Source organism: Rhinolophus sinicus, linkage group LG06 (assembly GCF_036562045.2).
Source record: "Rhinolophus sinicus isolate RSC01 linkage group LG06, ASM3656204v1, whole genome shotgun sequence".
Classification (NCBI taxonomy): domain Eukaryota; kingdom Metazoa; phylum Chordata; class Mammalia; order Chiroptera; family Rhinolophidae; genus Rhinolophus; species Rhinolophus sinicus.
The window spans coordinates 92,363,532-92,390,206 of NC_133756.1; the positions used below are offsets into that span (position 1 = coordinate 92,363,532).

Below are 26,675 nucleotides of genomic sequence, written 5' to 3' on the forward strand. Positions count from 1 at the left end.
AGGATCTAGGTAACATAGCTACATCAGAGCTCTATACCAATTATAAAAGACATTCTGATTCCAGAAACTTTAAAATGTGGAGGAGAAAATGTTTCTTACAACCAAGAAGATAAGGTATGCAATATAGCATATATTATAATATGGCATTCCAAATACAATGGCATATTTCACTGATATCAACTCAATTGTATCACTTTCCAGCAATAGCTTTGGACTAAGAGACCTGGGTTTGTATCTTGGCTCTTCATCTGCAATAACTTACTTAAGGGTTTATTTGTGCTCTCTGCACCTTGTTTTTTTCTTTAATAAACTGAGATAATGATTAAATGAGCATCATAAGAGATTATTCTTATAAAGTATTCAGCATACTGAATGGCACACAGGAAGAGCTCTATGATATTGTAATTTATAATAACAAATATATCTTTGGTTTTGCTGTTTCTAACATAGAGCTCCTAAAACACTTGGAAGAGTTGATAGCAATAAAGGTGTCTTTTGTTATGTTAATGAGGTGACTTTGGACTGCACTTGAGGGTGGGGGCTGGTTGCCAATGGAGCCAATCATCTGATGAGAGTGTTTGGAATTTTCAGTATCACGCCCCTCCCCATCTCACCTCCAGAGAGGGCAGAGAGCTTGGGGATTGAATTGCCAAAGGCCTAATTTAATCAGGCTACATAATGACGCCTCCATAAAAACCCAAAAGGACTGGGTTTGGAGAGCTTCTGGGTTGGTGAACATACGAGATTTGGGGGAGAGTAGTGCACCTGGGAGGTCATGAAAGTCCCTTGTCTTTTCCTCATACCTTGCTCTATGTATCTCTTCCATCTGGCTGTTCCTGAGTTATATCCTCTTATGATAAACCAGTGATCTAGTAAGTAAAATATTTCTCTGATTTCTGTGAGCCTCTCTAGCAAATTAATCAAACCCAAGGAGGAGGTTGTGGGAACCTGATTTATAACCAGTCGGTCTAAAGTACAGGTAACAACCTGGATATTCACCTGGCATTTGAAGGCCAAGGTGGGCTTTGTTGGAACCCCGCCCTCCCCAATCTATAGCCAGTTGGTCAGAAGTGCAGGTGGCAGCCTAGGCTTGTGACTGGTGTCTAAAGTGGTGGGGGGCCGTCTTTTAGCACTGAACCCTTAACCTGTGAAACCTGATGCTGTCTCCAGGTAGATAGCTGGACATCCATTTTGTGTCCCAGAATCGTGTAGTGGTGTGGTGGTGTGGACCCTAAGAAGAAAGATTCATTTGATGTGAACCCGAGAAGGAATTTATCTGCTGAGATGGACTCCCTAAGTTCAACTGAGGGCCCAAATTTTATAAATAACAGCCTATAGCTATTTGCTGATAGGGCTTCCTTGTGTACTCTGTATACTGGGAAGAACTTCAGACTGAACTCAGCTTCCTGCACTATGCCACACTTGTTTATTCCATGCATGTTACGGAAGAATGAGGGTTCTTGGTAAATGTCATGGGAAGGACTTCCAGGATGTACCAAATTAAGCCACACAAAAAAGCCAAACAAGCAGAGGAGTTATTAAAATAAAGAAAAAGAATACACTCCCAAAAGAATGACGGTGGGCAGGCCAGGAAAAAAGGGCAACTGCACCGAAGAACAGAGTTTAGGATTATATTTGAATGAGGGTGTGAAATATTTAGAGGAGGTGTTTTAGGTGTTCATTCCCAGGGTGGGCCTTTGCTGACCACTCCTTCTGGTCAGGAGGAAGAATTTTTTGCCTTATTTGGTCCTTGTCGGAACTATCATGGTGACATAGGTGTGGAGATTTTCCCTGCCTACAATGCTAATAGTATTATAATATGTTATAATTAGCTGCAGTTGCACCTTTTCTTAAGAATGATCTCTTCCTTTGTTTTTCCGAACTTTCTCCTTCCCTTCCTCCCCTGTCTCAACCCCATGGCCCTGTGTTTTCTGTCTACAGCAACACAGGGAAACCCTGGTTTTGTCTTTTTACCAATGGGCTGAGACCTGCCCCATTCAAACAGAACTGCACAATTTGGATACTTCATTTACATAAAACGGACCTAATTGAGAACCTGGGCAGGAACTATAAAAAGTGAACTCCCTTTTGTCCTGGTGGAACAAAACTTAGGTTGCTGTATGAATCTATGTCTTCTGGGCTGAAGCTCCTTTTGCTCAAATAAAGGCTTTTTATTCTTTATTACAGTCTAAAATTAATTTTGGTTTAGAGTGGGAACCCTCCCCCCATGTGGGAATTGGGTCCAGGAACCAACAAGAGTCTCAAAATGAAGTTATTATTTTATTTTCAAGAAGTAAAAAAGTAAAGTTTTACTAAATACCAAATCACAATTTATAAGGAACATTAACATTTGGAGAAGGTTATCCAGGCTGGGGAAGGATCTGTTCAACAAATTGTACAAATAATTGCTGAAAAAGTGAAAATAATTCACTGTGAAGAAAGCAGGAAGTGAATTGGTAAAGAAAGAAAGGCATAATTGTTAGCTGAAAAGGTGAAGTGGTATGACATATGCAAATGGATAATACATAGATTTGTCATGTGAAAAAGTATATTTTTAGAGGATAAAATCATTCTCATGCATTAATGACCAGAAGTTTTAAAACTTTCTACATTCTCAGAAGAAGCTGTGGGGACAGAGCCCCAGAGAGCAGTTTCCAGGCTCTCAGCCTCACCGAGAAAGGTGCTGGCTCAGGTGGTAGATGGTCATCAGCTGTGACTAGTTGGCCATTGGCTGTTACCAGTTAGCCATTAGCTACTTATATAACTGCCGTGACTAAGCTAGCAAGGTGGTAGTGTAGTGGCATGGTGGAGTGTGGATTACGGATTGCAGAGAGGCGGATTGCAGCTAGCAAGTGAGGTTGGTTGGCAGAGACAACTGGACAGCGGGTTGCGAATCGTGTGGCTTCTGCTTCCTATGTCTCCAATGAGTCGCCAGTGAGACTATAGTGGTATGATTCCCCTATCTATGGCTCCGAGGGTGTTCCTTTTTGGCCTCACCATATCCTGCATTCTTATGTGGGGAGCGGGACTAGAGACCCTGCCTGACACCCCGCATGACAGAAGCTCTGGCAACTCAGGTCTGGTCACCATTGCTTTCCAACCACATGTTCTGCTTCTCGTTGTTGTTGCTCATTTTCAGCTTTGATCTGCATGGAGGGAGAGACAGTAGGACTTCCTGAGGTCAGTGTATGAAAAATTTGAAACTATCATAAAGTTAGTGTTATTTGACTCCTTGGTTGTTTTGGTGGCTTTTAAAAAGCCTACATTTTGGGCCTTTTATATAGTGATGGTATGGGAAGAGGCTGAGTACCTTTAGGGAAGAAAAAAGTTGAATGGTGGCTGAGGCAGGCTTAGTTTTTGTTCTATTAATCACCATCAGTAGAATGTTAGAAACTTCCTCTAATTTCTTGTACTGCAAGCTCCTTATCTGTAGAAAGAAATTAATAATTACAGTGCTAGAACCTCATGTAAAAGGGCTGTTTTCATCTAGGTCTTATCCGTTTGAGAACATGCTCAAATGAGTGGCAGTGCATGAACAAGGCTTGGAGTTCATAGTATGACTATCATGATGCCAAGATTACCTGTATTTAATATGGCCTCCAAAGTAGCATTATCACTTGTGGTTGAGTACGAACACTAAATTGTACTCTTCAAATACAAACCACAAGCCTGGCAGCGCCTATAGATGCTCTGTGGGAGAGCTCTTATCTCCTCTGTCTCTTTAATAAACCTGACCCAAATGTGGCAGTTATTAGTAAAGTGCTCTGTGTGAACTGACAGAAGAGTACTTAGTTTCTTAATAGTTGTTATGTATCTCCCTCGATCACATTAATGATTATGTTAACCGGTAAATTGTAGGTGTTGCATTCCCGTGATGGGAACAGATGCAGTTTTAAGGAGCTTCCAGAAAAAAAGGCAAGCACAAAGGCAAAGTAAAAGCGTTACCAACCTTGGGCCTGGGACTGGGGAAGTTTCACTGTAATCTCTGCACTGCCTCTGTGTTTTGATCCAAGCTCGTTTCATTGCTGCAGGCAAGTAGCTAGATCAATTTGTTGTCGGTATTGTTCCATTGTTCATATGTCACATTGTTCATATGTCACATTTGCAAGAATGTAAGGATGCATAATGTGGACTAGGAGCCCAGGGTGATTTTATTTGTGCCAAATGGGAGTGTGTGATATGGTCCCTCCTGACTGAGGGAGAGCCTGGCTTAGAATGTTCTTGCTACCAAAGCATCTCTTTATTACTGTGTACAATTAATCATACGCCAGCATCTTATTGTTTGCTATAGATAGTCACAAATTTGTCTTCATTTTGATTTTAAAAGGCTTACTCTTTGCCCAACAAAGCATCACTTTTCATAGGAATGTGTGTTGGAAAGAAATGCAGATACTTTCTCTCCAGGGCAGAAGTGGCAAAACCGTGACAGGGCTCTGGTGTTTTTAAACTCTTGGTTGCAAAGAGTTTTCCTCTCTTTTAAACATCACAGATATCTTTTATTCCCTATCTCTGTCAAGCATACCATATTTTGAAAATTGTCTGTCAAACTGTACTGAGTAAAATTTCTTCCCATTTTAGTTAATAACAGCAGCCATAATTCAATAGTTCTGATCAATTAATAAAAGTATAGTGAAGAAAGAGAAAAGTTGGTGTTTTAGTCAGGCTTTTGTGCATTTAAGAGATATAAAGTGTAATTTCCCTTAGTTATTCTTTAAAAATAATGAAAAAGAACTCTACAACTTATATTAATGCCTTCATAGTCCACTAGGAGTCCAGGCACATAGACTAGGCAACTTTGAATTACCAATGTCCTGGCATCACATAGCTGTCATAGTCTTATTAATTATAATTACAATTATAAAAAAATTTGCTATTCAGAATTTTCTTGTATTTATTTTATATAAGTCATCAAAATAATTCTTTCAGATAAATATTTTGTTCTCATAATATGAAGAAACTACAAATCAAAAAAATACAAATGACTTGTCCAATATCACATAGCTATTCTGAGACGTCACCTTCAAAATCAGGCTCAGATTTCCCTTTTCAAACATTTCATTCACGTACAGTCTACAAGTTTTGAACCACTTTGTATTCCTTCATACATTTTAAGGGGATATGTTAAATTTTTCATGACAAGTTTAAATAGTTTCAAATGTAAAGTTTCCAGCATATTGTAAATGTTTCCATTTTAACTAGAAAAGTGTTACGTCAGTCTTTTGAATATATACAATCTATACTGTGATCATCATACAATTACAAAATACATGGACAAGTTCTTTAATTATTACAAACTATACATCATTCTTTCTTTTCCTTAGACTTGTGTTTTTATTCCATTTTCCCCATGGAGTATCTTAAAGTTTTTATACTCAAGCATACTTTATTAATTATAGCATTATATGTATTTGCAACAAATGTATAGTTAATCCTCATTATTTGTTGATTCTGTATTTGCAAATTTACCTACTCAGTAATATTTATTTGTAACCCCCCAAATCAATACTCATGACACTTTTGTGGCCATTTGTGGACATGCGCAGAGCAGCAAAAAATTTGAGTCACCTGTTGAGTGTGTTCCCAGTTGAAGTTGAAGAAGGTGACACTCTGCCATCTTGTTTCAGCTCTCATACTATAAACAAGTGTCTTTCGCGTGGTTTATTTTGTGCCACATTTTTCCTGTTTGTGCTGTGTGTGTGTGTGTGTGTGTGTGTGTGTGTAATTTCTTTGTTTAAAATGACCCCTAAGTTTAGTGCTCAAGTTCTTTCCTGTGTTCCTCAGCAGAAGAACACTATGATATGCCTTACGGAAAATATAGATGCGTTAGATAAGCTTCAGTCAAGCATGAGTTGTCATGCTGTTGGCCATGACTTCGATGGTAATGAATTAACAATGTATATTAGATAAGATATTTTTAAATAGAAACCCCATAAAACAAGGTTATATATTGATCAGTTGGTGAAAATGTTGCGAGCAGAGGCTCACAGGAACTGTGTCCTGTATTTTCCCCAGGAGCATTGGTTCAATATTTGCTAATTCAATGTTCTCAACAATTTTATAGAACATAACTACCACAAACCATGAGAATTGACTGTATGTATATAATTTTAAAATAGTTTTAAAAAAACTCTATAATCAGAAGCTCTAAGTGGTAATGCATTTCTTCTGTACTGAGCTATCATTACATTTTTTAATATGTAATTAATTACTTATTTAATCAGTTTTGTAGGGTAGGCAAGTAAGTAAGTGAAAACAAAGGACCATAAAGAGAAAAAGAGAGATGGAATGGGGGAGATAAAAGAATCATACTATTTATTGAGTTTTTATGATTTGCTAGTCAAAAAGGGAATAAAGCAAAGAGAGATGGAGAAAGAGTGAGAGAATCAGAGGATTAATGAAAAGAGAGGAGAGCAGAAGTTAGGGGAAAGGGGATTTTATTGCACATTTTGGGAGGGGCGAGAGGTGTGTAAGCATTATATCTACCTGTAAAATGGAAGTTAGTGGAAACACACACACACACACACACACACACACACACACAGAACGTCTACAATGTGTAGATAAAAAATTTCATTCATTTTTTTTAAAAAGGAAACCCTTTGTTAATTTTATAGCTGTATTTAAATGTTACAACTATACAATTCATTTAAATTATACAGTTCAACCCTAAAGGAAACTTCATACCCAAAAGCAATCAACCCCAATCCCCACTTCCCCCTGCCCCAAGCAATAATAATCTACTCACCCTCCAGTTTTATTGAGATATAGTTGACATATAACATTGTATTAGTTTAAGGTGTGCAGCATAACAATTTGGTATACAAGTATGTATATATTGTGAAATGGTTATCATAATAAGTTTTGTTAACATCCATCACCATACATAGTTACACATAGTTTTTGTGATGAGAATTTTTAAGATCTACTCTATTATCAACTGTCAAACATACGATATAGTATTATTTTTTTAAAGTAATCTAAGTTTTATTTTAAAATGTCAGTTTTATTGTATGGCTGGAAATTATACCCCTTGCCACTTTTAACATTTATGATATAAATATGTGCTAGAGTTACATATTTTAAAATTATTTTCAGAGGTAATGATGCATAAAAGTTCAAAGGCCTCTGATACAATATGTGTGAAAAGAATTCCACATCTCCTCAGCTGTTCATCCTCCTCCTGTGTTTCCTGGTTCATTGAGGGGTGCCATTTTCCCCTGCTAATACAAGCCCGAAACCTGAACTTCATCCTTTATTCTTTCTCTTCCGCTACAGCTAACTAATTTGTACTATTTCTTTCCTTTTCATTTCTTATTAGTTTCAGGTGTACAAAACAATGTAATGATGAGATATTTACAACCCTAACCAAGTGATAAATCCCCCAAGTCTACTACCCCTCTGACATCGTATAATAGCTGTTACAATACCATTGGCTTTATTCCCTATGCTGTGCTTTACATCCCAAAATTGTAGACTGTATATATATATATATATATACACATATACACACACACTCACACAAAGGGTGCCAAAAAAGTGTATACACATTTTAAGATAGGGAAAACTGTATTAAAATTGTAATACTCAATATATACCCATAACAAAAGATGAATACAAGTCATGTGTATACATTTTTTTGGCACCCTTGGTATATGTATACATGTGTATATGTGTGTGTGTGTGTGTGTGTGTGTGTGTGTGTGTGTTATATATATACATATATATATATATAATTATAGTTGAAGTCACTATTATTTTAGTGTCAGGTGTGCAGTGCAGTGATTAGGCATTTATATAATCTATGAAGTGATCCCCCCCATAAGTCCAGTACCCCTCTGACACCCTATATAGTCTTTATAACATTATTGACTATATCCCCACACTGTATTTCACAATCCCATGACTATTTTGTGACTGCCAACTTGTACTTCCTAATCCCATCACCTTTCTCACCCACCCCCCAACTCTGCTCCCTTCTACCATGTTTCCCCTAAAATAAGACCTACCCCGAAAATAAGCCCCAGTTAAGATCGTCAGCCAGACGGACGGACGCATTTGGTATGTTATGACGATGTTCCAGAAGAAGATGACATGACTGTATTTGAATAAATGTAGATTGTTGTACATGAAAAATAAGACATCCCCTGAAAATACACCCCAATGCATCTTTTGGAGCAAAAATTAATATAAGACCTGGTCTTATTTTCAGGGAAACACAATACATTTTCTTTCTTTATCAATCATCCATTGATGGACACTTAAGTTGTTTCCATGTCTTGGGTATTATAATTAATGTTGTAGTGGCCATGGCGGTACAGACATCTCTTTGAGAGAGGAATTTCATTTCTTTCAGATAAATACCTAGAACTGGAATTGCTGGATCATATGGTAGTTCTATTTTTAATTTTTTTGAGGAACCTCCATACTATTTTCCACAGTGGCTGCAACAATTTACATTCCTACCAACAGGGCACAAGGGTTCCCTTTTCTCCACATCCTCATCAACACTTGTTATCTCTTATCTTGCTGATGACCGCCATTCAAACAGGTGTGAGGGGATATCTCATGGCTTTGCTTTCCATTTCCCTGATAATCACTGATGTTGAGCACTTTTCATATACTAATCTACTTTTATCTCTATAAATTTGCCTACTCTGAATAGTTCATGTAAATGTAATCATAAAGTATGTGGTCTTTTGTGAAACTTCTCCCTCCCCTGTATTGAGATTGTAATTGACAATTATGAGGTGGATATATTTAAGGTGTACATGTGATCTTTTGATATATATATATATATATATATATATATATATATATATATAATTATAGTTGAAGTCACTATTATTTTAGTGTCAGGTGTGCAGTGCAGTGATTAGGCATTTATATAATCTATGAAGTGATCCCCCCCATAAGTCCAGTACCCCTCTGACACCCTATATAGTCTTTATAACATTATTGACTATATCCCCACACTGTATTTCACAATCCCATGACTATTTTGTGACTGCCAACTTGTACTTCCTAATCCCATCACCTTTCTCACCCACCCCCCAACTCTGCTCCCTTCTACCATGTTTCCCCTAAAATAAGACCTACCCCGAAAATAAGCCCCAGTTAAGATCGTCAGCCAGACGGACGGACGCATTTGGTATGTTATGACGATGTTCCAGAAAAAGATGACATGACTGTATTTGAATAAATGTAGATTGTTGTACATGAAAAATAAGACATCCCCTGAAAATACACCCCAATGCATCTTTTGGAGCAAAAATTAATATAAGACCTGGTCTTATTTTCAGGGAAACACAATACATTTTCTTTCTTTATCAATCATCCATTGATGGACACTTAAGTTGTTTCCATGTCTTGGGTATTATAATTAATGTTGTAGTGGCCATGGCGGTACAGACATCTCTTTGAGAGAGGAATTTCATTTCTTTCAGATAAATACCTAGAACTGGAATTGCTGGATCATATGGTAGTTCTATTTTTAATTTTTTTGAGGAACCTCCATACTATTTTCCACAGTGGCTGCAACAATTTACATTCCTACCAACAGGGCACAAGGGTTCCCTTTTCTCCACATCCTCATCAACACTTGTTATCTCTTATCTTGCTGATGACCGCCATTCAAACAGGTGTGAGGGGATATCTCATGGCTTTGCTTTCCATTTCCCTGATAATCACTGATGTTGAGCACTTTTCATATACTAATCTACTTTTATCTCTATAAATTTGCCTACTCTGAATAGTTCATGTAAATGTAATCATAAAGTATGTGGTCTTTTGTGAAACTTCTCCCTCCCCTGTATTGAGATTGTAATTGACAATTATGAGGTGGATATATTTAAGGTGTACATGTGATCTTTTGAGATATATATATATATATATATATATATATATATATATATCGGGGCTGCTAAAAAAATGTATACAAGTGGACGCTTTGGTCAACGTTGCTCAAGCAGTAGTTCGCCGTAATCAGAAGTGTCTGGACGCTGATGGTAACCACTTTGAGCACCTTTTGTATATGCAGAAGTCAAACGTGACTTGTATTCATCTTTTGTCATCAGTATATATTATTACAATTTTAGTATTGTTTTTTCCTTTCTTAAAATGTGTATAAATTTTTTGGCACCCTCGTATATATAAATGATAATCATTTATATATATATATATACTGTGATAATCATTTATATATGTATACATATATGTATATATATATCACTTATGTATATATAAATGATTATCGCAGTTGACCTAATTAACATATCCATCACTTCGCACAGTTAAGAATATTTTGTGAGAGAAAACTTAAGATCAACTATCTCAGAAAATTTCAAGTATACAATACAATATTTATTACTAAGTGTAGTGACCATACTTACTGTACATTAGATCTTCAGAATAACCCTTAGTTAATTGATTCATTTATCTATGGAAGTGATTATCTAACAGTATTATTAGGGATAAAATTTAGTGAGAAATGTATGGGAATTATAGCAGTATAGATTTGTTTTGCTTTAATAAATCCTATAAAGGATAATTAAATATATTTAGCTGGTAAAAGAAGAGCCTTTTTGTTCCAAAATTATTCTTTTTTCAACAACGATTTCTTAGGTGGGCATCTCTTAAGGTATAGATATTTTAGTAATTTGTATGTCAATTTATGATCAATTAAAAATAAAAATAAGACATCTGTGAAAATATATGACTAACTATACCATTTAATTCAATATGAAAATATTAGCCAACCTACAAAGGTATTTATTGCCGGGATCTTGTCTCGAGAGACCGAAGAATGGAAACATGGACCAAAGAGAAGCGAGGAGTTTTTTTTAGGAATCCATTTTATTGCATTTGAAGTAAGAGTACCTCTTTTTCTACCAAGTTTTGTCATTTACATCAATCACACATTCTTCCTTTTAAAGTTAAATGTGTAACATATGAAAGGGGCTCTTGGACTGTGTGGTATTATATCATATCAATGATGCAGTAAATTGAGTACTGGGTAATATTACTTGAACAGTGTTCATCATTCACATTTATATTCACGACTAAATTTGCAGGCCACCTTGACACAGATCCAAATACAAGTATTTTTATGAATTACTGAAGTATCTAATTCAATGAAATTCAGTTATATGGTCATGTCTGAGTAATTTTTATTCTGATTATTATGTATGAGTAATCATGATATTCAGAATCATACTATGGTTAACCATCTAAATTAGAAAAAAAATATCTATTTTGAATTGCATAGAACAGATTTCATTTAACTTTGGAAGGTCAGGCTAACGACATTTCTAAATGGTACTTCCAAAAACTGTATTGCTTTTACTGCCAAAACACAGTAAAAAATACATTTCTCCACATAATTTTGAATGTAAAAAGAAATCAAAGAAATAAATCCCAATTTTATCTTTTAGCTGAACGTCACTTATCAGCATGAATCTTTGCCAAAATGTCTTCTGTAATAACTTTGTAAATTGCCATTTTCTCTAAAATTGCGATGGTTGTGGAGACGGTACAGCAACATCATTCTGTTCTTTTTGAATGGTTTAACTTTCCCTATCGAGTTCCCAAAGATTCCTTTTTTATTAAAAAAAAAGATTTTATTGGGGAAGGGAAACAGGACTTTATTGGGGAACAGTGTGTACTTCCAGGACTTTTTTCCAAGTCAAGTTGTTGTCCTTTCAGTCTTAGTTGTGGAGTGTGCCGTTCAGCTTCAAGTTGTCCTTACAAAGATTCCTTTTGAGCTGTCTTGCTTTTTGTTTGCTGAGCCAAAGGAGAAAAGTTACATGAAGATTCATTTTGTTTAGCACACTGATCTGTAAAAATTATACTGAGAGATGTGGTTTGTTCAAGGAAATCAAAGTGTTGTAGGAATATTTCTCTGTGGGTCCCCAAATGATGTAGGGGATTTTTGCTGTGAGTGCCGGGATTTTGTCTCGAGAGACCGAAAAATGGAAACATGGACCAAAGAGAGGCGAGGAGTTTTTTATTAAGAAAGAGGACAGTTTATTGAAAGCAAAGGGACAGAGCTCCCGAGCGGGAGGGGCTCCCGAATGGGGCGTCCAGTGACTGAGGCAAAAGCTCTTACTTTTATACATTCCCTTGCCTGTTTGTGGAAGGGGAGCTGGTGCCTTTTACTGAAATTCATCAGGTTTGTTCTACTTGCCTATCCTGAAGGAATTAGCAAAATAACCCACTCCTATGTATCAGATCTGCTCCGTTTATCAGGCCAAAAGGACTTTTATGATTAACCTCAAGGCATTGTTGCATTTTGTCCTAGAGTGAAGGAGTGATTTCAAAACCTGAAGTCTCAGAATACGTCTGTCTTTTGTTTATTTCACCAGGGACCTCCCTGTCTACGTAGCAACATACTAACCTGTCTCAAAAGTAGTTCACAAACACCTTTGAATGTCTTTATTATATAGTTGAGTAGTAGGAAATCGTTCACTCATTGGCCATGTCTTTCCTTCAGCCCACTTTCTTTTAGTCTAAACATAAGTAGGACTGGTATCATTTATGCCTATAATTTCAAAAACACAACAGGACAATGAAGAGCGTTTAGTCACAGTTTCCTAGACCACCACAAGGTGGGGCTAAATTTTAAGTAGACAGCTATTTTGGTGGTTTAACAGGGCCTCTTCTTGAACTTCATATAAATGGGAAGTGCTTTTTTTTTATGTATTACTTCTCTCACTCAACATTGCATTTTTGAAGTTTATTCATGTTGTTAGGGGTACTGATAGTGTGACTTTTTTTATTGTGAGTAATATTCTATTATATAAATATACCACAAATTGCTTGTCCATTGTATGATTAATGGACACTTCAGTTGCTTACAGTGTTTGACTATCATAAATAAAGATGCTATGACCATTCTTGTACATCTTTTTGCAGACATGTTTTCACTTCTTTTGAATTTATACCTAAAAATGGAATTGCTGGGTCCTAATGTAGGTGTATCTTTTTAACTTTACAAAAAATTGCCAAATAGTTTTCCAAAGTGGTTATATCATTTTATACTCCCAAAAACAGTATAACAAGTTTCTAGTGGCTCCACATACTCAATGATATTTGGTATAACCAGTCTTAATTTTAATCATACTGGTGGGTATAAAGTACTATTTCGTTATGAGGATATGTACCTAACCCAATTATTAACAATTCTGCTAGAGTCGTGGAGGACATGGTGGGAATATCTTGGGAGGTCAAGTGTGAGAAGAGGAATCTTGGACAGGGAAAGCAAATGTCATGAGAAGGGATAGATGATCAGAGTCTTTCATTTTGAGCAGCCATCTAACAGAGGTAAGAGTCATTAAAAGTGCAGGTCATAGCAGGGAGAGACCTCAGGTATGTGGTACATTTAGCTGTGTGTATCCCAAATGAGAGTTTGCTTAAACTTTATAAAGAGTCTACACGCTGATGGAATGTTGGAATTACTATAGCCTAGAACCTCTTCTTGATCTCATTTTTATAGTATCTTAATATGCTGGTCAAACACTATTAGGATAATTGCACCTAGTTTTAGAAGGCTTTTCGTCCTGAAGAGTAGCCTAATACTAAATATATCCTTCACACTTTGCCCTTTATTCAGACTCACTTATGGATGGGATATTCTGGTTTGAAACTTCCTTTTAATTATAGCTCGTAAAGAGGGCTTTATCTAGATCTTCTCATACTAGGATGAACATAATGTCTACTAAAAGGAGGTTATAGAATTTGTTGCTACTGTAGTTCATTAAAACATTTTGGCAAAATCTTATTGGTCATAGATATGGTGGAGCTAGTGTATTTAGATATTGGCATTATAAACAACTCTCATCATTGTGGTTACATTTTATGATCTCAAATGTTAAAGTCTGCATTTTAAAACTTGCCAACCAACTCTATAAAAAATAAATATTTTATTTTAGAATAATAATTTTAGATTTATAGAAAAGTTATGAAGATAATACAGACATCTCATATACCCTTCATCCAGATTCCCCTAACGTTAACAACTTATATAACCATGGTACATTTGTTAAAACTAAAAAATTAACATTGGTGTTAACTTCCCAGATTTGTGACAATTTCTTAGTCTTTTCTTGTTTTTCATAGTCTTGATAGTTTTGAAAAGTCCTGGTCAAATATTTTGTAGAAGGTCCCTCAATTTGGGTTGTCTGATACTTTTCATATAATTAGATTGTGGTTATGGTAATTGGGGACAAATACCACAGAGGTAGAGCCCTTCTCGTCCCATTATATTAGGGATACATAATATCAACATAACTTATCACTGGTGGTGTTAACCTTGATCACTTGGATAAGGTGATGTCTGCCAAATTTCTCCATTGTGAGGTTACTGTTTTTCCTTTTCGTATTCTATTCTTTGGAAGGGGGTGGTTAAGTCTAGTCAACACTCAACATGTATATTATGGAGTGGTCAGGGAGAGACTGGATATTAAGCTCCATGTCTTGGATGGGGGGAGTATTTACATATATTATTTGGAATTTTTCTGTAAGGATAACACACCTCTTTATTTATTTATTAACTAATTGATTTATATCAGTTATGGACTTATGAATATTTATTTTATACTTTGGGTTATAGTCTAATACATTATTTGGCCTTAAAATTCTTCTAACTTTGTCCATTGGAAGCTCTTTCAGATTGGCTCCAGTGTCTTTTTGACATACATAACTTCTGTTTATTTATTTATTTATTTGTTTGTTATTTATGTATTTATTTTCCTTTTTAGTGTTTCTTTACTTTCTTGCTCTAGAAGATGCTCTAGACTCGTATTTTCCCTGCACTAGCCCTAGAATCAGCCATTCTTCCAAGGATCCCTAGTTACTTTTATTGGAAAATTATATATTGAAACCAAGATCTGAGTACTGGGTGTGCTTAGTGCTTATTTCTATTGGGATATCACCACCTCTAGGCTCTCTCTGAGGACAGAGCTGGAAGTATATGCATGCATGCTAAAAATGTGTACACACCTATTATCTATCTATCTATCTATCTATCTATCTATCTATCTATCTATCTACCTACCTATCATCATCTATCTATCTGTCACATCCAGCGCAACACAGGCAGTGAGTGAATGAGAAGGGCCGGTGAAGGGTTAAGAAAGAACCCAAAATCAAGAAAGTTATGAAACAGGGGACCAAGGGTCTCACAGCCTCAAAGAACTGAGAGCCCCGACTCGAGCCACCTTGTGGTTTTTATTGATGCACACACAAGGAAGTAACATTGTTTTCTCCACGGTCTGTGAGTCTCATACATCATACTAGGAAACTGATTCGAACTAATCAGCCTTGCCCGCAAACAGCGGAACCATAATTCTCAGGATATACCTCCCCAAGGGACAAAACCTTTATGCTGAAACTTACTGATATGAATAAATGGAGAACTGATGTTAACACATCATTGAATCTCTTCCCAAGCAGGTTATGGGAAGGAATGCAGCCACAGAGGCAGAAGCTCACCTTAGCCGGGGAAGGTGGGGGTCTATACCCACCTTTATCAACCCTGTGTGTTCTCCTGTTGATCCTCATGTGGCTGCACCTGGCTTAGGTTGCTCCCCACCGTGGGGAATCTTACCCATCATTGGCTGACCAGCCATCCCCTGGGGCCAAACAGAGAGACATAATGTGTGAGCACAAAGGTGAAGCAAAGTCCCTGGAAGGATTAGTCTCACAGACTCTCCTTTCTTCAGGGCAGGTACGAGGGGACAGACATGTAGGCTGCTGCGTGACAACATCTATCATCTTAAACCTGAATTCATACCACAGGGATTACCCTAGACTTCCCCCTTGCTTACTCGTAATTTCTTTCTCTGATAGTAAGAAACCTACGTCCTATTTATTTAGCATTTATTCACTTATTTATTCAATCCTTGTAAATATATAAAGTAGTTCCAGAATTATTAATTGATGTTCCTATGAGAAACAAATTTACTAACTAGCATACTGTGTTTATGTACAGTTCTTTTTGTCTTTAGTTTTACAGTTTTCAGTCAAAACACCATTTTCCTAACTTAATTAAGTTCCTTTTTCCCCCTACCACTTTTAGTTGAGGTTGTGTCATACATATATTATACAAAATGAATTTATATGCCAATCAACTTTGGTATAAAAAGGCTTATTTTTCTCTCTGTTACTATTCTTTTATTTAATACTGTAAGATGGTATGGTGTATAGGTACCCTTTCTATTTTGAAGAGATTTTAATAGTCAAACTATATTTTTCATGAAGAGAGTAGCTGAGCATGAATTTGAGGACTAACTCATATAATATTTAAAATTCTCTATGAAATCTATGTTATATTATGGAGTTTCTTTTTTAAAAAAACAGACCAGAATTGTTACAATGGCTTAGGAATTGCCTTGGCATGAAACACAGAAAGACATACTAATATTATGAAAGTCAAAAGATACAAAAAAAAATACCTACCTCATGCCAGATATTTCTCTTATAGTGCTTCTTTTGGTAGACATATGTGCTAGAGTCTTGATAGACCATTGTGCTAATTTTTCAAATGGCTGAATTACGTTCTGATGTTTATTTTTTCAGAACAGAATTTATTACTCTTCATGTCTCCTCCTTCAAGATTTTAATCTGAAAACCATCTCTACCACAAGTATGTCATCCATCGATTCTTCAGGCTATTCCTATAATACGTACCATCTTTTTTATCTTTTTTATGCTCCCATATTTGACTACAGTTATGCACCTCTTAACAACGGGGACACATTCTGAGAAATACATTGTTAGGCAATTTTGTCATTGTGTGAGCATCATAGAATGCAAGTACTCACACCTAGATGGTACAGCCCACTACACACCTAGGCTGCATGTGTAGCCTATTGCTCCTAGGCTACAATCCTGTACAACATGTTACTGTCCTGAATACTCTAGGCAATTGCAACACAATGGTATTTGTGTATCTAAACCTAGAAAAACTACAGTAATGATATAAATGACAAAGATGATATACCTGTACAGGGCATTTACCATGAATGCAACTTGCAGGACTAGAAGTTGCTCTGGGTGAGTCAGTGAGTGAGTGGTGAGTGAATGTGAAGGCTGAGGACATTACTGTACACTGCTGTAGACTTTATAAATACTGTCTCCTTCTGCTTCCTCTGACAAGGTCAGAAATAGAACATCAAAGCTGTCAATGCTGCTCCATGAACCGGGATATGGGCTGGATCGATTGGAAATGTGGAAGAGAAACTGGCTGGGTAAGGCACAGATCCCATGACTGTGACTGTCAGGAGGGAGTGAAAGGTGGCCTAAGTATCGGTAGGAATAAGAAATCGAGATGGAGAGAAAAAGGAGCATAGGGGATTATCACGACAATGTGGTTTTGGCTACTGCATGTTGGAGCAGTGATCAGATTAAGCACATTTGTGGTATTCATTAAAAAAAGAGAGAGAGTGTTTAACATAAAGATGGTGTAAAACTGAGGATTCAACATTTTGACTTTGGAAAAAAAATTTTTTTCAGTTCCATTGACCCTATCTGGTGCAAAGGGCTCTCTCTGGTACTGAACTGATGGAAGAAATAAAACGTATCTATGCTTCACATCATTACAACTGCAAAATATTTCCAAACTACAGGGACAGACTGCGCACTGTCACAGAAAGCTTTTACTAAAGTAGCAATGACGATACTTGTTAAGGTAGTCCCTATGGACCTGTGTCCTTGTACAGGATCTTAGGTCCTTAACCAAGAATTTATGGTAATGTCCTCTGAAGACCATCAAGCTAGACTTGGAAGGGCTGTAGTGCCCTCTGAATAAGTAGTGTTCAGGGGACAGGCTTCTCTGTACTGAAACAGGTCAGTGGCTGACTGTTGGGGATGTAATATGTGCACTCAAAATCGAGGTGCTATGAGTGAGAGGGAATCTATTGCCATGCCCCAAAGATATTGCTGCTGTCAGAGAAAAAAAATTCCACCCGAACCACATACTCTTCCATTTCTTACAGGAAATTCAGCTCCATTATCTTACAGGACCACCATTACATATGTGGTCTGTCACTGACTGAAATGTTATGTGGCACATAACTGCATTTTTTTCTTTATCTAATAAGTTCTGATATTTTCACCACTTAAAAAAAATCCATATAATAAAGCTATAAACAAAACCTTATATACGCATAGCTATTTTCCACTTTCTTTCAACTATCAACTTAGCTCGTTAAACCAGGTTAAGTCTCTGATCCTGTTTCAGTACTGCCTTCTTTCTTCCAGTGACGTTTACTGGTATTAAGGTCTTTAAAGCATCCATCTCTTTTCTCTTCTCCTTCCATAATTAATTTTGGGTATTTGACGGTTTTACTCTCTACCAGTTATGGTTTGTTTTTTATTGCTATGGCCTTAAGGTCTTTTTCTATGCGTCTCTCCATACTGTAGGGTTTTGTACTTGTTTTTTCTCTTCTACAGATTCTTATCCTGTACAGGTTCAAACACCTCTGCTATCCTACTGTGATTGACTGGATACCCAGGGCCTTTACTTGTTGATGACCACTTGTTGAAATAGTTGGGAGATATATATTTATATTATCTCCCTGTAGAAATAAGGGTGGAGTATAAAATAGTCTGTACTTGATATCTCCATATCTTCCTCACTTTTATTTTGCTCAATTCATTGCAAACTAGCTTCTAGTCTTCACTAAAACTGCTCTCTTTAAGATTTCCAAAGACTTCTCTTTGCTAAACCCAAAGAATATTCTCCATTTAAAAATATTTTTATTGGGCTACTTTGTCATGTTTAGCTCTTGAGTCTTCCATTCCTAAAATTCTTTGACACGACATTCTTTTAATTCTTCCTAGTCCTTGTCTGACCTTTTTCTTTCTCCCATGAGAGTTGTCCTTCTTAGGTGTAGGTGTTGCTTAAGTATTTTTGTTTGTTTTTATTTTCACTGCATTCTCTCTGTGTATGTTTCCTATTGCTGGCGCAACAAATTACCACAAACTTTGTGGTTTAAAACTACACAAATTCATTCTCTTAGAGTTTTGGTGGTCAGAAGCCCAAGATCAGTTTCACTAGACTAAAGTCAAGGTGTTCCAAAGGCTGGAGGTGCTGAGGGGAGGATATGCTTCTTGTCTCACCCAGCTTCTAGTGGCTACCTGTATTCGTGACCTGTGCCCTCTCTCTCCATCTTCAAAGTAATTCACCAAATCTCTGATCCTGTCATTGCCTTCTCTGCTAACTCTGATTCCTTCCGCATTCTTCTTATAAGGACCCTGTGATTACTACATTGGGTTCACCCAGATAATCCGGAATAGTCTCCCCATCTCAAGTTTCTTTTTTTTTTTTCTTTCTTTTGTTTTAAGGAGGGCACAGCTCACAGTTCCTCATATGGGGATCGAACCGGCAACGTTGGTGGTACCAGCACCATGCTCTAACCAACTGAGCTAACCAGCCAGCCCACGTTTCTTAATTTAATTACATTTATGAATTCCGTTTTGACATATAAGGTAACATACTAATAAATTCCAGGGGTTAGGATGTGGAGAATATTATTCAGCCTGTCACACTCTTGTCATCTCCTTCATTCTTAAGGTTTTGATTAAAACCTAAATGTTAATGATTTTCACATCTGTTTCTTCTACCCAGCTCTCTTCTGCATGCACGATTCACATGTTTAACTACTTGCTAGACACTTTCTTCTGGATCTATTTCAAATTCAATTATAGACCTTATCATCTTCACCAGACCATTTTTCTCTCCCTATGTTCTCTATATCAGTTAATGTTCTCCATTATTGAACATGGGGTCATTCTTAAATCTCACCCCCCTCTTAATTCCCATATTAAATCAGTAATCAGTTACCATGTACTGTTAAATTAACTTCTACACATTTGTCTAATCTGTCCCCTCTAGTGCATCCTTATTTCAATTGTCAGTATCCTTTTTGGCAAAATGGTATGATAGAATATAGTTCTTGTGAGCTTGTTTTGCCAACTTTACAGATGAAGAAATGGAAGCATAGGGAGATCAGGACCTTGTGTAAGGTTACATAGTGAGATATTTGGGATTGAGACATGGGTCTGGCTTCTTCTACTGCTGTAGTTAAATTCCTCATATCTTTTCTGGGTTACACAAACAGCCTCCTAACCATTTTCCTTGATAACAGTTTTGGCTTTTCAAGTCTATTCTTCACACAGTCACAGTCTTTTTCATATGCATACATGACTCCTCAATGAGACTCACAAGGTTCTCTGTGATCTGGGACCTGTCTACCGCTTATTATCATATTCTACTGATCCCTGCTTTAACGTCACACTCTAGCAACTTTGAGCTCCTTGCATTTCTTGGTGTACTTCTATTGTTTCTCAATTTTGTGACTCTACTATGGCTAACCCACTGCCTGGAATTCCCTGACCTTAACTCCTCTGTCTTCAAAGCCCTCGTTACTCAGCTTAGACATTTTCACCTCCAAAAAGGTATTTAAACTTTATTTTTCAAAAACTATTGCCAGGTCTTTGAAAAGACAGACTATATTTTACGCTCCTCTCTCTTCACCATACCTAGTACAGTGCCAGACACAAAATATTACTAATGCTTGTTGAGTGAATGTTTTATTATTTTTCTCAACAAAATCAAAAGCATTCTTTGTGTTTTCTGCATGAAGCCATTATCTCTAAGTCTTAAGACAATAATCATAGTAGAGGCTATTACCATACTGAAGAAAAGCAAACTAATACCATGGATTCCTGTTTTAATAAGAAATTACTTTATACAAAATAATAAAAATAAAAAATTATGAAATTAATGTTTAATAGAAAGAATGCTTTTACTACCCTTAAGAAATAATGTCCTACTTTTCCCTGTTCAGTATAAATAAGTTGAAAGTATAATGAAGAGAATATGTAAAGGACCTTTACTCATACATTTAAATTCCCTATAACTAACTAAGGATAGAAATAAAATCTTTTTTTGCTTGTATATATATCAATTCAAGCATGAAAGTACCAATAATTTGTTCCATCTTGTCAATTTACTCATCAGGAATATGCCTATTTTGTATCTCAGAAACTGGGTACCAATAACTTGGAATAAAAAGATTGTTTTTCTTTATGAAAAGAATGTATAGCTTTGTTTTAGAACATTGGATCTTGCCACAATCTAATATCAAGTTGTTATTAATTTCTATATATTCCAGTGAATTTGAGTGACAGTATAGTTTTGCCAATATTTTGCAAACACTTGCTCATATTTACTTAATTCTCAAATATGAGGGATATTATAATCTATTTTATGCATTGACACTATTTTTTAGTGATTAATATTTACTTGCTTTTAAATCTGGCCAGATTTCATAGAAATTATATTATGTCATTTGTCTAATAAGAATAAGGTATTGTTTTGCTAATGGAAAATTACCAACAAAAAGCAAATAGCAAAAAGCAAAGATGTTCATTTTTGAAATAGGACACCAAATAGAGCAGGGAACAACTGAGGAAGAATTTGCTAAAATAATTGGAAATCAAGGACACTGAGAATCTATGACCTCATCAGCCTGGAGACAATTAATTTTATTATGGTTCATTACATAATCTCCTGAAAATGCAAGCATAATGTAAACTAAGAGAAATGAAAAAGCAACAACAACAAGAACAAGTTGAGCATATTCCTTTGGTGGCTTTAATGCTACTTGAGTTTCAAAAATACTTAGTTATCTTGTTAAAAAAAACATTTTGGAAGTAATCAGTTATGATATTTGGATGGGGCCGTTTGCATTTATACTCTAACCAAATTATTTAAATTACTTTCTAAGGAGCTTTTAAAGTTGCAAATGGTGGCTACTGCCTTATGAAAATTAAAAGTGTGTGTTAGAAATGTTGGGAATGCCTTAATTTCAAGACCTTTTAAAATTTGTTTTCTCATACATAAGTAGTGACCACCCTTCATTGTGTTGTCTCTGAATAAAGATCCCATTCATTAAAATGTTCAGTAATATATTAATCAGTGTTTTCCCCGAGGATGGTCCTCTTCATATTGTGCACAGTTGGTAAACTCATCTAACCATTATTTCAGTATCATTTCAGCCTGGTCATTTCAAATACTCTGTCTCCACTCCTGTTGGCCAGTCTTTGTTCTAGGATTGTATTTATTGCTATCCTAGGACCATATGATGGGATATCCCCCCTTGTATATCCTACAGTCATCTTTACAAATGTCAGTATCCACACAGCCATCTTTCTTTCTTCCTCTGTTCTCCCTGCCTCTAATACCTCCTGGACCTCTTTGACAGTGCTTTCAAAATATATATTTGACAAGAAATTGACAAGAAATTCCTCAGAGCTAATTTTTCAGTTTGTGTGGATGAACATTCTCTTTTAGTTTTGAAAACCAAAGGTAACAAGTTCAAAATCTTTCTCTGATAGAAAAGGCCAATGTATTACGTTGAATGTAAGAGCACAACATATTTGGTATGAGTCAAAGTGGGATGACTTTTCTTGACCAATCTGCTTTAGAATCCTCTTTACTGAGTCAATCAAGTTGTTGTCTTAGGACACCAAATGAAGGATTTTGGGGTCTGTTAAGTACAAGAGTGACCCTAACACAGAAATAGCACTTAGAGGGTCTTTTAGTGATTCCATTAAAAGACTAGTTTCTGTAGAGGGTAGCTTTTCCTCTTATTGGTTTGTTAATGACTGGTGTGCTTTGAAAATTACCCATTTTAGACAATAAGAAGCTGAAAAAGGAGGTGATATATTTTATTGACTTGGATAATATTCTTGGACAATATCATAGGCAAATAATAAATGTAGTAGGTATGCCCCAAATTTAAATGATATAAGAATGCGTGTGTGTGTGTGTGTGTGTGTGTGTGTGCGTGTAGATCATGAAGAGGCCACCTACCTTAGTTTTAATGGTATGCAACTCATTTCCTGAACAACTGAGGCAGTCTGCTTTGCTGGCGTATGTTCTTGGGAATAATGTACTGTATGGATGAGTGGGTAGCTTTTCTTGATCTGTACAACACTCTTTTTACGTCACTTCTCAGCTCAAAAGTTAAAATGATTTTTTTTCTTAATGATTGCCAGAGAAAGAGTATAGTAAGCCCTTTCCAAATCTGGTCTTTACTTTCTTATTCTTTTTCTCACCATTCTTCAATATGCATTCTCTGATCCTGTTTGTACGGAATACCTGGTATTTACAAACACAACATACTCTCTCCTTTCTCCATGCCCAATTCATTCATATACATCCACTCAAATTTTACTCATTTTTCAAAGGCCAATTCAAGTCCCATTTTCTTCATATTGAGATAGCTGAAGTTCATCTTCCCTTTTCTTAAAATATTATAATACTTATTTACCATATGACATCTGTTCTGGTACTAATTTGTATAGCCATTTAACTTACACATATGATATTATTTAACTTTTTCTTATGCTTATTAGAGTGTAAATTCTCCAAAGGCCAGGACCATGTCTTGTCTTTATAATCACTGTGCTTGGCTTAATGCTAAACTTTTAGATACTCACATATGTGTTGAGATGAATGGATATGGAGGAGTTAACCTAGCATGAAGGGTGTCTCTAACTGGATTAATGCAAACCTACTCTTACCTGAGAAAACAATTCAGATGATATTTTCTACAAATACTGAGCTAGACTTTTCTTTTCCTCCTTAAGGGACAGTCTTTTGTAGAGACAGCCTTATAAAATAGAACTATGAAATGAGATTTTGCAGTGCTAAGAGCTCTACCTATGACTAACTATGTGCCATTGGACCATGGACAGATTCCTTAATCTTTGCATGCCTTTGTTTCTCTGTCAACAAAATACAATAAAGTACCTCCGTTCCCCTGCTTGACAATAGAATTTATAGGGAATAATGAATTCTACACTTGCCTTTCTTGTTCTTTTCAAACAAAGAATAGTTACCAAGATTTCAGGGTCAGTTTTTAAAAAATAAGTCAAAAGTCTTTTAAAAATATTTCATGAGATAATATTGTTCTGCTAAACTATCAGCATATATAGCCCTCGGTAAAAAGATTATATGTATGAGAAATATCAAAAGGAAATAGTTTATGTCTTTTCAAATCTTTCCAAATTATTTTGTTTCTTATTATGTATTCAAAGCTTAGTCAGTAGATAATTAATGAGCTGAAACATTATAATTTTTTAAATGATAGAACAGTGCACTACACATAAATCACACTTCGGGTAACATTCTGTATTCAAATTTATTGTAGCAGAAAATGACATTAAGATGCATAATTTTCATTTTACATTTGTTGCATTTGTTTGTTCATTTAGAATCTGTAATTAAGATAAAAGAAAGCTTTTCTGAGAACTTGGGAAGGGCTGAATAACCAGAGTCCCAGTTCTCAAACTATGACCCAACGGGTCCTGGGATGCTATAATTACTTATATTTACTATATAAGTATACTTATATTTACTATACTTATAATTATTTATATTACTATATATAATTATAATTAGGAGTGTGGAACGACATTTTAAAAACTTGAGGGAAACACAGCAATACTTAGCATCTGTTGAAAACTGAGCAATCTTTTAGCTTAAGATAGTTTACAGTTTTAGCACTGGATTTTGCTACATTATTTCCTTTACTTTATACATTTGTGAAGGCAGGTTTTTGGAAGTTATGATAAAAAGCAAGAACTGCAGGAATATCAATGTGAAACAGAAAATGAGGGTGGCAATGTCTAATCTCATCCTAAGGTTTGAGAAGCTCTGCAGTACCCAACTTAATTAATTAGTTAAATTAATTAATTAAATACTTCCAATGATTTAAGAATGAAATTAAATATCACTTTACATGTACTTTCAAATGCTACTAACTTGTTAGGATAGAAATACTTACTAAATTGTATGGGTGCAACTACCTTATACATTGAATCGTTAGGTGTTTCTTTTGGTCTAGGGTGCTGTTAAAAATTACTTAGAAAACCTGAAAACCAAGAAAAGTTGGGAATTTTCTCCTCTGAGGTAAAAGTGCATAGACCTTATTGGATTGAGCAGACATAGGTCCAGTTTATGTTCGCATAACCTGCAGGGAAACACAGAGTCACGTGTTGGGTGTTGGTGCAGAGCACTTGGGCTTTGGAATGACTGTCTTCACAGTTATACGCTGCTTATCTGCAAACAAGGATTCCTCTCCTGTGTGGCCCTAATAAGACCCATGTGAATTAAAGAAATGGAACATTTTTGTTTTAGTTCACTGTTGCGGTACAGAGAGATACCTGTCCATTTTTGTACACCAAAAGAGGAATTAATGTTCATTTTGCTCACTATAACGAGAACTTACAAAAATGAGTAAACATATGTTTTATTTTAAAAGTTTCACATCTTTTGGTGGAGAAATGTTTTAGAATTATTTTAACACAACCTTGTTATTTTTGTCTTGAACTAATCTATTCATTGCTGAAGTTACTCATTTCAATATCCACTTAAAATATTTTCCAGAAATGATTATAGCATGAGTATAAATTGTGAAGTGTTTGTTAATTTCTTAAACAGAAAAATTGCCTATTAATTATTTTAAGGGATCTAAGTACATTGCCATTTAATCATTATTAGTAACATTTTTTTAATGTTTATTTTATATCTAGTGACAAGGGCACAACATTTCATTCTTAATGTTAATGAAACTTTTGAGAATTCTAATACTTACATTAAAATTGGATTTAAAAAATATATTCATTATTTAAACATAATAAATGATTGCATATTCACAACAAATTGAAAATACATAAGTAAAGGTCTATTGACATTAACAAGGTTATATCAGGACATTCTTATTGATAATTCATACTTATTATTGTTAGATGTCGAGCTTAATAAGTTGCAGACAGGAAGACATAATTCCTTTCTATAATATAATAAAGCAGACAGAAGAATTAGGTTATGAAAAGACAGGGAGATGGTGAACATCTCACCAAATACAATTGAATTGAAATTTTTCTTTTCCATCCATTTAATTCTGCAGGCCATGTTCATGACAGCTTCATATAAGGAGAACATTTTAAGCAGTTGAATAAGGAATTTGCAGGAGAATAGCATTCTCAGAAAGGGTACGATAGGGAGGAAAAAGAGAAGCTGACCTTGTGACGTGCGAGGGGAAAGTTTTCTAGGCACCAGATATGTCTGGAAAGAAAATGAATAGCTCTACAAATAGAAAAATCATAAAATATTGGGGGCTGATGATACCCTAGTGATTTTACCAACCCTTTTAATTTAGAGTTGAGTAGTCTGTGTCCCAGAGAGGTTTTGAGCAACTTGTTTTTGGTCACATGGCTGGTTATTAGCAGAGCAGCTACTATAACGTAGAGCTTCTGCATAGACTGGTGCTTTTCCATGACGTTGTATTGCAGGGAATAATTCCAGCAGGTTAATTGTGTAGGTAATGTTTATTTATAATGCAATAGACCACTCACACGGAGACTTTAATTCATCAGATTTGTTTTTCTTATGTTTTTAGGACATTTGAGGACAATTATAAGAGGCAGGCAGAAAACGTGTTTTCACAGAAATAGCATGGGCTTAAGGAGTCAAGACTGAAATTCTGACTGATATTTATCAGCTTCATGACCTTGGGGCAAGTATTTCAAAATCTCCATACAAGTATTTTTCATATCTGTAAAACTGAGAAGATACATCCTATTGTGGCACTGTAAAGATTAAA

At 35.7% G+C, this 26,675-nt stretch overlaps 1 long non-coding RNA gene across 1 annotated transcript; it reads left to right on the top strand.

Annotated features, from left to right (window-relative positions):
• LOC141572426 (uncharacterized) lies at positions 1 to 26,675 on the top strand. Its single transcript, XR_012497787.1, has 4 exons — positions 1 to 114; positions 16,573 to 16,639; positions 17,153 to 17,243; positions 26,472 to 26,675. It is a non-coding gene; the product is annotated as an uncharacterized LOC141572426 (long non-coding RNA).